This window comes from Saimiri boliviensis, chromosome 2, assembly GCF_048565385.1.
Source record: "Saimiri boliviensis isolate mSaiBol1 chromosome 2, mSaiBol1.pri, whole genome shotgun sequence".
In the NCBI taxonomy this organism is placed as follows: Eukaryota; Metazoa; Chordata; class Mammalia; order Primates; family Cebidae; genus Saimiri; species Saimiri boliviensis.
Genome location: NC_133450.1, coordinates 69,817,878 through 69,832,856, shown reverse-complemented (window position 1 = coordinate 69,832,856; position 14,979 = coordinate 69,817,878).

The following is a 14,979-nucleotide window of genomic DNA, read 5'->3' as shown; positions in this document are numbered from 1 at the left end:
TAAAAAGTCAAAAACTATCAGTGTGCTGTATCCAGGAAACCCATCTCACATGCCAGGACACACATAGGCTCAAAATAAAGGGATAGAGGAAGCTTTACCAAGCAAATGGAAGGAAAAAAAAAAAAAAAGCAGGAGTTGCAATCCTAGTCTCTGATAAAATATACTTTAAACCAACAAAGATCAAAAGAGACAAGGAAGAGCATTACATAATAGTAAAAGGATCAGTGCAGCAAGAAGTGCTAATGATCCTAAATATACGCGCACCCAATATAGGAGCACTCAGATACATAAAGCAAGTTCTTAATGACCTACAAAGAGACTTAGACTCCCACAAAATAATAGTGGGAGACTTTAACATTCCACTGTCAATATTAGATCAATGAGACAGAAAATTAATAAGGATATCCAGGACTTGAACTCAGATCTGGACCAAGCAAACCTAATAGACATTTACAGAACTCTCCACCCCAAATCCACAGAATATACAATCTTCTCAGCACCACATCACACCTACTCTAAAACTGACCACATAATTGGAAGTAAATCACTCCTCAGCAAATGCAAAAGAATGGAAATCATAACAAACAGTCTCTCAGACCACAGTGCAATCAAATTAGAACTCAGGATTAAGAAACTAACTCAGAACCACACAACTTCACAGAAACTGAACAACTGGCTCTTGAACGTTGACTGGATAAATAATGAAATGAAGGCAGAAATAAAGATGTTCTTCAAAACCAATGAGAACAATGACACAATGTACCAGAATCTCTGGGACACATTTAAAGCAGTGTCTAGAGGGAGATTTATAGCAACAAATGCCCACATGAGAAGAAAGAAAAAATCTAAAATCAACCCCCTATCATCAAAATTGAAAGAGGTAGAGGAGCAAGATAAAAAAAACCTTAAAAGCTAGCAGAAGACAAGAAATAACTAAGATCAGAGCAGAACTGAAGGAGATAGAGACACAAAAAAACCCTTCAAAAAATCAATAAATCCAGGATCTTGTTTTTTGAACAGATCAACAAAATAGACCACTAGCCAGATTAATAAAAAAAGAAAAGAGAGAAGAATCAAATAGATGCAATAAAAAATGATAAATGGGATAGCACCACTGATACCACAGAAATACAAACTACTAGCAGAGATTACTACAAACAGCTCTATGCACACAAACCAGTAAACCTGGAAGAAATGGATAAATTCCTGGACACTTGCACCCTCCCAAGCCTAAACCAGGAAGGAGTTGAAACCCTGAATAGACCAATAACAAGGGCTGAAGTTGAGACAGCAATTACTAGCCTACTAATCAAAAAAAGCCCAGGTCTAGATGGGTTCACAGCCAAATGCTGTGGGTTCACCAGACGCACAAAGAGGAGCTGGTACCATTCCTTCTGAAACTATTCCAAACAATCGAAAAAGAGGGAATCCTTCCCAAATCATTTTATGAGACCAACATCATCCTGATACCAAAACCTGGCAGAGACTCAACAAAAAAGGAAAACTTCAGGCCAATATCCATGAACATAGAAGATTTTTGCAAGAGGCAAAAATCTTCAATAAAATACTGGAAAACCAATTGCAACAGTACATCAAAAAGCTTATCCATCACAATCAAGTAGGCTTCATCCTGGGGATGCAAGGCTGGTTCCACATGCACAAGTCTATAATGTAATCCACCACATAAAGAGAACCAAAGACAAAAACCACATGATTAGCTCAACAGATGCAGAGAAGGCCTTCAACAAAATTCAACAGCCCTTCATGCTAAGAACTCTCAACAAACTAGGTATCAGCGGAATGTATCTCAAAATAATAAAAGCTATTTACAACAAACCCACAGCCAACATCATACTGACTGGGCAAAAACTGGAAGCACTGCCTTTGAAATCTGGCACTAGACAAGGATGTCCTCTCTCACCACTCATGTTCAATATAGTATTGCAAGTTCTAGCCAGAGAAATCAGGCAAGAAAAAGAAATAAAGGGTATTCAATTAGGAAAGGAGGAAGTCAAATAGTCTCTATTTGCAGATGACGTGATTGTATATTTAGAAGACCCTGTAGTCTCAGTCCAAAATCTCCTTAAACTGATAAGCAACTTCGGCAGAGTCTCAGGATACAAATCAATTTGCAGAAATCACAAGCATTCCTATACACCAATAACAGACTTAAAGAGAGCCAAATCAAGATTGAACTTCCATTCACAATTGCTAAAAAAGAGAATATAATACCTAGGAATACAACTAACAAAGGATGTAAAGAACCTTTTCAAGGAGATCTACAAACCACTGCTCAAGGAAATAAAAGAGGACACAAACACATGGAAAAACATTCCATGCTCATAGTTAGGAAGAATCAATATTGTAAAAATGGCCATACTTCCCAAAGTAATTTATAGATTCAATGCTATTCCCATCAAGCTACCTATGACCCTCTTCACAGAACTGGAAAAAACCACCTTAAACTTCATATGGAACCAAAAGAGAGCCTGCATAGCCAAGACAATTCTAATAAGAAAGAACGAAGCTGGAGCCATTACGCTACCTGACTTCAAACTATACTACAAGGCTACAGTAATCAAAACGCCATGGTACTGGTACCAAAACAGAGATATAGACCAATAGAACAGATCAGAGGCCTCAGAGGCAACACCACACATCTACAACCATCTGATCTTTGACAAACCGGACAAAAACAAGCAATGGGGAAAGGATTCCCTGTTTAATAAATGATGTTGGGAAAACTGGCTAGCCATGTGCAAAAAACAGATACCGGACCCCTTCCTGACAACTTACACTAAAATTAACTCCAGATGGATTAAAGACTTAATCATAAGACCTAACACCATAAAAACCCTAGAAGAAAACCTAGGCAAAACCATTCAGGACATAGGCATAGGCAAGGACTTCATAACTAAAACACCAAAAGCATTGGCAATAAAAGCCAAAATAGACAAATGGGATCTAATTAAACTCCAGAGCTTCTGCACAGCAAAAGAAACAATCATTAGAATAAACTGGCAACCAACAGAATGGGAAAAAATTTTTGCAATCTACCCATCTGACAAAGGGCTAATATCCAGAATCTACAAAGAACTAAAACAGATCTACAAGAAAAAAATGAACAAACCCATTCAAAAGTGGGCAAAGGACATGAACAGACACTTTTCAAAAGACATTTATGAGGCCAACAAACATATGAAAAAATGCTCATCATCACTGGTCATTAGAGAAATGCAAATCAAAACTACATTGAGATACCATCTCACGCCAGTTGGAATGGCGATCATTAAAAAATCTGGAGACAACGGATGCTGGAGAGGATGTGGAGAAATAGGAACACTTTTACACTTGATGGGAGGGTAAATTAGTTCAGCCATTGTGGAGGACAGTGCGGCAATTCCTCAAGGACCTAGAAATAGAAATTCCATTTGACCCAGCAATCCCATTACTATATCCAAAGGATTATCAATCATTCTGTTATAAAGACACATGCACACATATGTTCATTGCAGCACTGTTTGCAATAGCAAAGACCTGGAACCAACCCAAATGCCCATCGATGATAGACTGGACAAGGAAAATGTGGCACATATAGACCATGGAATACTATGCAGCCATAAAAAATGATGAGTTTGTGTCCTTTGCAGGGACATGGATAAATCTGGAAACCATTTCTCAGCAAACTGACACAAGAACAGAAAAACACCTCATGTTCTCACTCATAGGTGGGTGTTGAACAATTAGAACACATGGACACAGGGAGGGGAGCGCAACACACTCAGGTCTGTTGGGGGGGAATAGGGGAGGGACAGTGGGGGTTAGGGAGGTTTCGGAGGGATAATGGGGGAGAAATGCCAGATATAGGCGATGGGGGGATGGAGGCAGCAAACCACATTGACATGTATGTACCTATGCAACAATTCTGCATGTTTTGCACATGCACCCCAGAATCTAAAGTGCACTAAAATATATTTTTTAAAAAAATGAGTTAATGTCCTTTGCAGGGACATGGGTGAATCTGGAAACCATCATTCTCAGCAAACTGACACAAGAACAGAAAATCAAACACTGCATGTTTTCACTTATAAGTGGGTGTTGAACAATGAGAACACATGGACACAGAGGAGCATCACACACTGGGGTCTGTTGGGGGGTGGGGGACTAGGGGAGCAATAGCAGGGAGTTGGGAGGTTGGGATGGGGTAACATTAGGAGAAATACCTAATGTAGGTGACGGGGGGATGGAGGCAGCAAACCACCATGGCATGTGTATACCTATGTAACAATCCTGCAGGATCTGCACATGGACCCCAGAACTTAAAGTATAATTTAAAAAAACGCTGGGTGCAGTGCCCTGACAGTTGTCCATAACGAGTGCTAATTGTCACGACAATCCTCACTTTACAGAAGGGAAAATGAGATTTGGAGAACTGAAGGAATTTGCCTGAAATCCCAGTAAGAGTCAGGGCTGTGCCTTGAATCCATGTCCACCCAAAACAAAAGCATCTGAACCCTCGTCTAAGAATTCTCTGGTTGATATGGGTCTTTTATTTCTGTTTTCCAAAGGAGGAAAAGATTCAGCACACTTTTCCTCATTGGAGGGGAACTGAATATGGGACCTACGCGTATTCTGTTCCCTATGCCCCATCAGCCTCAACAGTTAAGACTCGCCCGGTGGTCATTTCGGAGCCGTGTGCACTAGTCCTGGTAAGCTAAACCATGGGCATGCCACTTTAAATAATAGTCTGCCAAACCCCACTTGCCAAAGCAGTGTTGACTTTAACCTCTTTGCTTTTCTCCATCCTGTTTTGCAGTCACTTTTTTGAAGAAAAAGGAGCGCTCCTTTACCTCGGCAAAACCACTCCCGTTAGGCTGTAGTGCGCCATGGGGGCAGGACAGGAAAGGCGGGGAGGTTTATCCAGTGGTGCGGTCAGTGGATAAAGTGACTTTGGGGAGGTAGTGGATTCTTCCACTCCGTGAGTGAGGCTGAGGCTTCAAGTCCAAAGTGTGTGTTCTGTACTAGTTTTTCGTGTCCAGGTGTTGACCCCTGACAGTGGCAGAGAAGAACGTAACTCACTAAGTTATCCTCCCCAGAGGGGTTGCACCCTACCCTCTCAGGGTGATGGGCATCGGCTTCCTAATGACCCCACGTCTGCACCTCTCTATGTGCTGTGGACTCTGCCTGAGACACTCCCTTCCCTCCCCCTTCCACCCCTTCCCTCATCCAGTCCTGCCCATCTTCCCACACCCAACCCTACCCTCAGCCTGAGCCTGCCCTCTGGTCCCTGCTGCAGTCCCTGGCCCTTCTCCCAATGCATCTCACCCTGTTGACACCATCTCTTCACGTGTCTGGGAGCCACTGGAATACAAGGGTTGTGACAGTCACCACCACACCCAAATGCAGAAGAACCTCGTCAGTGTGGATCTCAGAGTGCTCGCTTGTGCGTTATCTGTGGTCCGCTGGCATGGCTGGGGCAGGGGCGACCAGCAGAGTACAGAGGGTGGGAAAGTTTTCTGGGTTTTTTTTGTTGTTGTTGTTGTTTCTTTTAATAATGTTTGCATCAAAGGGCGTGGGACCTGGGACCCTTCTAAATGTTGGTGTGTGGCGGTCCCTGGTGCAGGGCAGTGTGGAGGGGTGGTGGGAGGAGCAGGGTCTTGTGGTTAGTCTGACGCAGTAAACTGGGACATGTAAAATCAGAGGGCCCAGTGCAGAAATGCGCAGAAAAGCCTGTGCTTGTCCTAAACATTTGGTTTGAATGGACACTGTGAATCTCGTAGCTGACCTTTTTATGTTTTGACTACTAGGTAACTCAGTTCATCTATTCACTTAAATATTTAACCTCCTCCTACGTGCAGGCATTCTTCTGGAACAATGAGTAACATGACGTTCCTGCCCTCGTTATAGACATTTACATCCTACTGGGGAAGATGGACCACAGCCAAGTCTACCTGTAATTATCGATATGGTTTGGCTCTGTGTCTCCACTCAGATCTCACCTAGAATTGCAATCCCCATAAATCCCTACATGTCGAGGGAGGGGCCAGGTAGGAAATGACTGGATCATGGCGGTGTTTTCCCCCATGCTGTTCTCACGATAGTGAGTTCTCACGAGATCTGATGGTTTTATAAGGCAGTTTTCCCGGCTCTTGCTCACTCGTCTCTCTCCTGCCGTCATAGGAAGAATGTCCCTGCTTCTCCTTCAACTTCTGCCATGATTCTGAGTTTCCTGAGGCCTCCCCAGCCATGTGGAACTGTGAGTCAATGAAACCTCTTTCCTTTATATGCAGTCTTGGGTATTTCTTTACAGTGGTGTGAAAACAGACTTATACGGTTATCCTATGGGAATAAAATCCAGTGTTTTTATTAGTAATACTCTCATTTTCCCCTTGCCCCATTCACTAACTGTCCACGCACTCTTCTTACAGCGTCTGTGCTGGAAAGGTGGCTGTGCTGCTGCCATCACATTCCTCTTGGGAATGAGGTCAGATTCGTCGGTTCGGTTTATTTATGAGGCAGTGACTAAGTACTGGGCATGAAGTGGACTTCGGTGAGCCAGCCAGGTGGTTCGTAAGAAGGAGGCAGAAAGCACGCTGTGATCACAGCTTTGAACTGTGTACCTCCCTGTCCTGTCAGATCCCGGCTGGCTGACCTGTTAAGAGGGGAACAGCCCCAGGTCATGCGCTGTTCTGTGAAGACAAGTGAGATCACAGCCCACCAGCTCTTATGCAACAGGGGGCATTGCACTTTGATTTCTCTCATTGAGAGCCCAGGCTCAAGTGTGGGCAGACAGTGGGACATAAGTGGCTTTTATGGGAAAGTGTGTTTGAGCTGTAAGTTGTTTTAAGATCCGTAAGGCCCACTTTGGGTTTCGTTTGGTGGTTGGTTTTTTTTTTTAAAAAAAAAAAAAAACAACAAAACTTCTATTTACCTTTTTGGAATAAAGGGCTGAATCAGTCCTCCCAACAAGCCAGAATTCCAACTTGAGGTTATGTTTATAAATAGAAAATCTAGGTTTTCCAGAATTGAAGCTCGCTAAAGCCAATTTTGTTGACAAAGCGGAGGCACTGGCAACTCGCGGTCTGAGCATTTCTAGGCATCTGGAACCCCTGCGTCCCAGACACAGCCCCAGGACACTCTGACTTAACCCTCCTGTACCAGGACACTGAAAGGAGCATCCGCTTGTGCCTGGGACCCTGCACCTGGGGTAGCCCTGGAGATGCCACTCTCCAGCCGAGTTATTCGCCTCTCGTGGCCTCCATCTCCTTCCTCATCTATAAAATGGGGTTGGCCCCTAAGATCCACTAACAGAGGATCATACTCAAAGCCACAAAAATTCAATTTGTGAGCGCAGAATTAAGGAAGATTTGGGCCAGGTGTTGTGGCTCATAGCTGTCATCCCAGCACTTTGTGAGGCTGAGGTGGGAGGATTGCTTGAGCTCAGGAGTTTGACACCAGTCTGGCCAACATGGCAAAACCCCATCTCTACAAAAATTAGCTGAGCATGGTGGTGAGTGCCTGTAGTCCCAGCTATTCAGGAGGCCGCGGTGGAAAGATCACTTGAGCCCAGGAGGCAGAGCTTGCTGTGAGCCGAGATCGTGCCACTGCACTCCAACCTGGGTGATGGAGCCAGACACTGTCTCAAAAAAAAAGGAAGGGAGATTTGAATAATGTCTGGTCAAGACTAAGTTGCTATAAGCTGGAGTTATGATCTTGCTGCTGTTTTGCTGAACATATTTCTTCATTCATTCACAAATAGCAACTCAGCATCCTCGAGACCACACACTGCAGAGTCAGTGGGGTTTAGTGCAATAGACATGTCTGTCACGTGCTTAGAAGCTTACATCCCGGGGATGGGGGGAGTGGAGTAAGATGACAGATCTTAAGAAAACCTGCTAGTTTTGGAGAATATTTGCCTTAAAGACAATAAGACAGGGTGATATGATTTGCAGGCACAGCCAAGTGTAAATAATAATGATACATAGCATTAATTGAGTGCTCAATGTTCTAAATACTTTTTTCTATTTCGTGTAAGAGTAGGTACTACTGTTATTCCCGTTCTTCAAATGAGTAAAGACATGTAAGGATGTTAATGATATCCCTGAAAATGAATCATGGAGCTCACATTCAGGGCTCAAAGTATGATGGGGATCATTGTGTATAACCATATAATTTTAATCCAATGTCCCTCCTAGTAAGGACTGACCAGGGCACACACAAGGTCAGAAGGTGAAGGGAGCATTCACAGTTGGGGTGATACTTGAGCTGGGTTTTGAGGGAGGAGTAGTTCTCACGGTGTCTCACCATAGTGGTTGTTGGTTCATGCTGGCATGGAAATTTGTGGTCTCTTCAGTAGGCTAAATTATTCTTTAAATGACACTCCTAAAATGCTGATCATGTAATTCATCTATATCACAAAGACCTGAGTACTTTCGAGGAATTATTTAAGTATGTGATCACTATAATCTTCAAAATTTACTCACACATTTGAACCCAAGGTTATAATCTCAACGTGCATAATGACATCCTGCAAACATTCTGTGGATAGGCTCTATGTGGGTTGGAGTTTTCAACCTGTGCTCCCTTTAGCAAATCTTTTGCCCTCTTGGAATCTCAGGCTCCTTAAACCTCTCATGGGCTCAACCAGACCAGTGAATGCCAACAAAATCAGAGACTCTGGAGTGAAACCCGGGCATCTGCCTTTTAAAAAATACTTTCCAGGTGATCTCCATGTGTAGCCAAAGTGGGGAACCACTAGGAGAAATAGGGTCCCCAACAATGGGCTACAGAATGCCAAGAGGTTCAGAAGGGAGTCACTGTGGTGACTGGGTCTTCCTCTCTTCTCCCTAATTCAGCCAGAGCTGTTTCTTCCCATTCTATCTGTTCTATTGGTTGAGATTTCTCAGAACATTGTATGGGCAGAATGCGTGCTACCACCAAAAGCTCATGTCTGAAACCACTGGGACCAGAAGCCTGTCAGGATGGCCCAGTTCCACACCCGTGGTTCTGTGTGGTTTTTGCCCCCTGTGATCTGGATCTTGGTACCATTTCTGCACTTGGTAAAGCAGCAGCTGCCTTCTGTCCCAGTCCTGCCTACGCTTCCTTGATAGGTGAGTTAATCCTCTAATGTGGTGGTGGCTGCCTTACAGTGAGGTATTTGATTACCTCGTTATGAATTATGGTGAAGTGCCCTGGTGAAGGGTCGAAGGTATTTGAGATCCTTTGGGATTGAATGTGAGATACTACTAAAATGAGACTCCATTTTATAGGTGATAAATCTTGATATTGTAAGTTTAATACAGTTTGATGGCTGTAAATCCAGTGAATCCACTGCAGGAATTTGCTGTGTGTTGCATTTATGAAATATTTAGTCAGGTGTTTTTAAAGGTATGGCTTTTCTCATAACATAATAACGTTTATGGGCTTAACAAAAAAGTTTCATACTGGTGCCAGGTATGCTGCTGTTCAAGGCCCTTGGAAAAGAAAAACTATTGTAGTTTCTTTTTGTGTGTGCTATAAGAAAGCTCTTTGTTAATACTGAGAGTCATAGCCGAATCAAGTGATTTTTGTATATATGAGAATGTATTTTAGGATAAGAAAATAGTAGGGTAGAAGCAAATTTAAAGTAAGCTTATATTGGATGTGTAGACTGTAAATATCAAGAAGGAGTTCACAAAGGGGGTTGGAATAGTCACAGTGTGGATGTTAGAGCAAGTCTACTTGGTTGGTGGTCACAGGTGTATTTGTTTTCTCTTGTTACATAGCAAATTACTGCAAATTTAAAGGCTCAAAACACATTCGTTATGTCATACTGTCTGTGTGTCATGAGTCTGGGCACAGCTGAGCTGGAGTCTTCCACTCAGGATCTCACAAGGCTGCAACCAATGTATTGTTGGAGCTGAGGTCTCCCCTGAGCTCCAGATCCTTCCAAGCTCATATGGTTCTTGGTAGAAACCATTTCCTTGTAGATGCAGAACTCCTGGAATCCTACTGCTTCAAGCCCAGCAGGAAAGCTGCTCTCTCACTTTAAATCGCCCTTTTCAGGGAAGGCCTGAATTCTGTTTTAAAAGACTCACCTGCTTAGGTCAGGCCCACTTAGGCGAATTTCCATTTTGATTAACTCAGACTCAGCTGATTAGGGACCTTAATTACATCTGCAGAACTCTACCACCTTTACCTCATAAGGTAACCTTACAATCGCAGGGACAGCTCATCATATTCCCAAGTCCTGCCTGCGCACAAAGGGTAGACATGCAATCTGTGCCTATTAGGGAGCAGGAATCTTGGGTCAGTTTAGATTCCGCCTGCCATGCCTTTTTTTTTTTTATGACTGTCCAATGGGCATGATAATTCTTACCTGTCTTGGAGGGATGTCATCAGCTGCAATGAGGTGACATATTAGAAATCTGGAAGTAACCTGAGAAGCCCCTGGTGTGGGCAGGAAGTACCTGGATAAAAGAATAAGATGTAGGCTTGTAGTTAAGACTGTACTTCCACTTCAGCCCAAAGATACCACTGCATGCACCGGGTGGGTAGAAAAAGGAAGGCACCATGGACAAATGATCAATTTTCTTTCCTTTGATCAAAGAGTAGAACGAGTGGGCACTGAACCTGCTTCTGGTTCACTCTTCATGGCAGTTGCCTTTCCAAATTCCCATGTTCCCAACAATGGTACAGATATCATTTTTGGATTAGAAAGAGAAGCATTGCTCAGTCATCAACTCCTTGGTTTCATCCCAAACATTTCTCAACATCAGAAAGATGATCATACTTTGATAATACTGAGAGTCACAGCCAAATCAAGAGGTAGATTTTTGTATATGTAAGAATATATTTTAGGATAAGAAACTAGTAGGACAGAAGCAAATTTACTGTGAGCTTATATCGGATATGTAGACTGTAAATATCAGAAAGGAGTTCACATAGGGGGCCAACCATCCCAGGCCTTGCCATGCGAGTGTCCTTCACGTTCCCCTGCTTCCTACCCACCCTGTGCTTCCCTGTACCTGCCTCCTCCAAAATATCCCCCACTGATCACTTTCCATTTTGCAATTAATGTAGAACCCAATTGGAGACAGGTAGGGAAAGACAATTTTTTAAACAGATGGTGTAGGTCGCTGGGAAGTGATTGGTGTATTTGGAGGACAGATAACTGCTTTTGCCATTGTAACCCAAGGTGCGTGCTGCACAGCCGTAATTACAAATACAGGGAAATGGAGGAAAAATCCATCTTATTTAAAAGTGTTTTAGTGTCAGCAAACACGTTGAGATGCCATTAAGAAAGTTTTTGTTAAGGACACGTTCGACTTGAGGTTTTTAATTTGTTTGAAGTATTTTGCTAAAACAGAATTATATTGGAGTTTACATAAAAGTAGAGAATGACATGAAAAGTTTTAACTTAAGCAGCAAAATAAAAAGGCTAATCTTATTTAAAAGTAATATGTATGTCTTGATTGAGTGCCCAGATACGTTCAACTGGGACTTTTTAGTGGAATCGGGTCTAAGCTGTTATACTGAGTTATACCGGGAAGGTTTTCCTGAGCTTATATAGCCAGACCTGAAATACTCTTGTGGCTGCATTTAATAAAGAAACGAAAGTCTTGAGTAAGGGGATATGATTTTTTATGACAGAAGGAATGCAAATAACTTTTAGTCTCATTGCCTTGACCGGGTTTGGTTTGATTTGATGGAGTTTAATAATGACTTATAACCTGTGCTGACAATATGCAGGCCCGCGCAACGTCATTTAACTCATTTATTCTGCTTGCTGTAAAAACAAAGAGATGGCAAATAAATATATGGAACGTTCATTGTTTGTCAGAGGGCCCAAGCCAAGAGTTTTCAGTGACCTTTTAAAATATGGTCCCAGGCTAGTACTAAAATGTCTGTCACTCAACACACACACTTGCATGCTCTGGCCTTTTAACCCATGCATCTTGTGTTTTTCTCTTTCAAATGGGTGTATGAATTTCCAATCAGCTGCAGCGATTTAGGCTTTTGCATTGGAGGATTACTGTAAATTGCAGCCTGACAATTACAATACGCAGGGCACTGGCGAGTTATTAATGGGCTCGCCTACTGATGGCTTTTCAGCGCAACCTCAGACCCGCTGAGCCGCAGTCTAATTGGATCCAGGGGTGGAGGCCCCTGTGGATGAGGATGGGGAGCAGGGGCTCCCTGGGACCCCGCCTCCAGCAGAGGAAGATATCAATTGATTATGGATGGCTCCTGTCCCCCATGTCGGATCTCTAATTCGCCTCCTCCTTAATGACTTGTATTGGCTTAAGGGGCTCCACATTATTTGACAGCGTCAAGCTCTGCTGACAAAGACCAGCAGGTGACTTTAATTGAGGACTTCTATTGCGAGAGATTTTATGCAAGACAGAGCAACAGTTCAACAGACACAAAAGAGGCCTGTAAAAAAAAAAAAAAAAAAAAAAAAAAAAAAAAAAAAATTCCACGGCAGTGCTGGGAGCAGACCTGGAGTGAGCTACTTTACTTTCGTTTAGTTTACAATTTTTTTTTTCCCCTTCAGCGGTGGCATCAGGAGGGAGACCCCCCTCTCCAACCCCCTACCCCTGGAAATTCTGCAGCCGTCTCTCCTCTCTTGGGTTTCAATATTTATCTTTAGGGATGAATTATGTCCAGGCATAAATTATGTTTGACACATCTTGATGCTGGGGGAAGAAATTAAATTTTTCACTGCTCTGAAAAACATTCCGCAGAACATATCATGCTCAGAGTGCATCCTGAGAAAACCAAGCATGCTGTTTAGTTTTACAAAATGAAACGGACTGCCTGTCTGAAGCGTCAGAAGGGTTGGAGGATAATGATCAGTGAGCGAATGAAAAGGAAAAAAAAATGAGGGTTGATAGAATCGCAGACTTGGAGCCCCCAGAAGAAGGAGGGCTGAGCTGGGTCCAGTGAGAAAGTGCCCCACTGTGAGGGGAGGTCAGAAAACCCTGCAGAGGGGCCATTGTCGTTTGGGGGGTGGCTGAGCCAGCTGAGGCATGTGTCCAGGAGGCTGGGCAGCCACAGTGTGTCTCGGGTCAGGCGGGATTGTAGCCACCTCCTTAGGCACTACATGGGCAGTCCATCTCGATCTAAGGCCTGGGACTCTATGTCCTCTTTAACCTCAACCCCATGCTTTTTACCTCACCCAACTTCTTACCATTTCCCAAATATGCCAAGTATTTTCATGTGGGCAGTCTTTGCTCATGCTACTTTCTCTACCTGAATTTCCCTTCTCTCTCCCTCCTTTGTCTTGCAAACTCCTATTTCCTCGTCAAGAAACAGTTTGGTCACCTCCTCCAGGAAGCTTTCTAGTCTTTCCCTCCCGCTACCCCAGACATTATGACCACAGCCCACAGTCTCATCCACTGAGCTGTGCTGCCTGCCCCAAAGGAGTAAGGAAGCACTTGAATATCCAGAATGACCAACCAGAACACAGTTTGCACCCCATGGAAGGTACTAAAGCTGTCCCAAAGTTTGAAAGGAGGGAGTGATTGTTCCTGGGTGAGGCAGTGGGAGTAGAATCAGGAGGGCTCCTTGGAAGGCAGATGGTTCCCTCAGGCTGGGCAGGACTTCAGGGCCTTGGTGGGGGCAGGGTGTGCTCCAGGCAGAGTTCAGACTCAGGAAGTCGACTGGGTGCCAGTGCCAGATGGTTTAAGGGCTGGGAATGTTGCCAAGAAGGACTGCCGATTTGAACTAATGATGCAATTGGGAACCCCAGGGTCTGATCAACTCAATAGCCCAGCTTAGTCTGTATGTTATGAACAGGTTGGCAGATGTTCCCCAAATGAGCTAATCCACTCATTGTCACAGCTTCAAACTCTCTGCCTCTGGTCTGGAGAAATGCCTTCTCTTCTACCTGGCTAACCCTGTCCAGCTTGCCAGACAGTGTGCCTCCTCTGGGAAGCCTTCCTGGATTCCTCGTGTTGGTAGACCTGGTCATTCCTCAGTGCATTGTCACATGTTATCAGCCTTATTCTTTACATCCCTGGTGCCCCATGCTAAGCCACTTGGGGGTAGATTCTGCATCTCTGGGTTCTCTATTGCCCAATGCGACCACAGTCAGCTTTGGAATGAGTGAGAAAGCAAAATGGAGGTGCTGGTTCCAAACAACGCTCTTCATCTCCGATTTTGGAAAGCTAGGTTACTTTGATTTGTTTTGTTTTGTTTTTATTACAACTTGGCATTGTATACAGATATCAAAATATCACAGGTACCCTCAGAATATGTGCAACTATTATATGTGAGTTAAAATTTAAAAGTTGGTACAGTGTCATGGCTATCTGGTTGTTACGGAAGGTGCCTGGCATGCTAGGGAAGATGGTCATTGACTTTGGGGGGCCTTTGATGCCCTTGGTCCTGAGTGGGGGTTGGTGGCTCCTACCACAGAGGGGACCCGATTCAGCCAAGGATGTGGTGTGCCCAGGCACACAGAGAGTGACGCAATGGGAGAAACCGCAGCTAGGTGGAGGGAAGGGCTTTCCCAAGGATTTGGTCAAAGCAGAAGAGATGGGCTGATGTCAGAGAAGCCAGGGAAGCTCCCCGGGTCTGAAGCGAGCGGCTGGGGATGGGAGAGTGGGTTGGATGGAGAGGGGGCTCCTGGGTCACTTCTGAGAGGAAGGAAAATGCGAGGACTCTCTGTCCCTCATGGGACTGGGACAATCTGAACTGCTATGTAAGGACCATTCTCAAGGCAGCTCCATCTCCCTCTGCATCTAGTCCAGAGCCTGAAACAGGAAATGTTCCACACGTGATTTATGGAATGAATAAACAAATGAGCGCAGAACGTGTCGCGTGGATTCTGAAGCCACATCTCCAGCCTGGTCTTCCCAAGGCCTATCCAGCTCTTCCCTGAGCCCAGAGCCTGCAAGGGGCTCCCATTGTTTCTGCCACTTTTCCTGCTTGGCTGGCGGTCCTGCTTTTCTCCATCTTTGGAAACCTCAGGCCACCTTCCCTCCTCTCTTAGTC